Consider the following 1,726-nt stretch of genomic DNA (forward strand, 5'->3'; position numbering starts at 1 on the left):
TGCCACTGGGGGGGGGTGATGCAGGATTAGTGTATTATCCTTGAAGATAAAACATTAAAAACTGACTGAGAAAGAAAAGGATATTTTGGGAAAAAAAAATCATTGAAAAAAAAAATATAATGTGGAGAGACCGAAATACAGCTCTCGACATGGCCAGGTGGTTAGAGGGCGCTTGACTCGCAATCTGAGGGTCGCGGGTTCGAATTCCCGCCCCACAAGCATGCTCGCCTTTTCACCCGTGGGGGCGTTATAATGTGCCGGTCAATCCCACTATTCGTTGATAAAAGAGTAGCCCAAGAGTTGGCGGTGGGTGGTGATGACTAGCTACCTTCCCTCTAGTCTTTCACTGCTAAATTAGGGATGGGTAGCGCAGATAACCCTCGTGTAGCTTTGCGAGAACTTCCGAACAAACCAAACTTTGCGCTAAAAACACCCTAACAACGAACCAGTCTCACGTAATGGTAGAGTTAGAAATTGCGACCTCTGCTGGAGGATATATATTCAAAAAGTATTTTAATGTCCACTTACCTATTTTGAAAAAATGGATATTCTTTCTGACCCTATAACAATTCAAACACAACACATTTTAACAAGAAGGGGTGTGAGTTGTTAGCGAGGCGGACTGGGTTCGAGTGGCAGAGATGTGGGTGCGTTATGAGAGGGACATTCGATCCCCATACTCGATAACGTGCAGCTGCTGCGGGCGGCATATACTGTTGACTGATTACTTTGGGTGGCATATACTGTTGACTGATTGATTTCCCTCTGGTCTGCAGTTCAACATTAGGGACGGGTATTTCAGTACCATAGGGATATCTGACCTGGCTGTTGTGTACATAATGGGTCGTTCAGCTGCGTCAAGAAACGTAACTTGTAAAAACAGAAACTAAAATGAAAGGAAAATACAGTTCTTTGGCAAATTCTAAACAACATGTTGTTAGAAACTATTACTGTATCCGTATAATGAGTATAGTGGTTATTATCTGAAAAACTATTATTATTTGCATGACTTACTATATTGTAGTACATAGCAAATAATTTAATTAGTTTTTTGTTTTTGTTTACAGAGTGTCCGAAAAGTCTGGAAGCATAAGTGATTTACAGGTTTTTCATAATTTCAGATATGCGACCGATGATGGCGCTGTCAAAACGTGAGGAGGTCGAGTTGATCCTGCCGTGTGGCAGGAAGGTTGCTGTTGAATTTAATGCGCGCCATCTAGAGAGAGAAAAAAAAAACATCACATACAGTGCTGTTGATAAGCTGTTAGCTAAATTTGAGGAGACCGACAGTGTCGGACCATTGACAATGACACGAATATGTTTCACGGTGTTCAAAGAGAATGTAAATACCGTCTCCAGACTTGTTTTCAATGACAAGGACTCGTGTGGAATAGATTATGTAAAATAAATTGAAGTGTCCATAGTTCCAGACTTTCAGAACATCCTGTATGACTTTATGTGTACAGTACAGTACTTGTTACTGTGTAAAATTGTTGAATAACATTTTAAAGCTTTTTTTTTTACCAGATAATTTTTATTCATCTACGACCTCCCTCTACCAAAGGTTTGGACGTTCCCACGTGCCTGTAATTTATCCATTCAAGTTTATTTGTTTGTAAAAGTCCACGGAAAATTTCAGCACTGTCCCTCACCTGTATGTTGACCATCGAGAGCCAACTCGCTAATATGCGGTCTGTCGGCTAAGCACAAAGCTACAAAATGGGCT

At 40.8% G+C, this 1,726-nt stretch overlaps 1 long non-coding RNA gene across 1 annotated transcript in view; it reads left to right on the top strand.

Moving 5' to 3' along the window:
- LOC111086309 overlaps positions 1-1,431 on the top strand; it is a 4,299-nt gene extending 2,868 nt beyond the window's left edge. Inside the window, exon 2 of the long non-coding RNA XR_002611036.1 lies at positions 1,122-1,431. This is a non-coding gene — a long non-coding RNA (uncharacterized LOC111086309). The remainder of the gene's footprint in view (positions 1-1,121) is intronic.
- The last annotated feature ends 295 nt before the right edge of the window (positions 1,432-1,726 follow it).

The sequence above is a fragment of the Limulus polyphemus genome, unplaced genomic scaffold (genome assembly GCF_000517525.1).
Source record: "Limulus polyphemus unplaced genomic scaffold, Limulus_polyphemus-2.1.2 Scaffold1010, whole genome shotgun sequence".
NCBI lineage: Eukaryota > Metazoa > Arthropoda > Merostomata > Xiphosura > Limulidae > Limulus > Limulus polyphemus.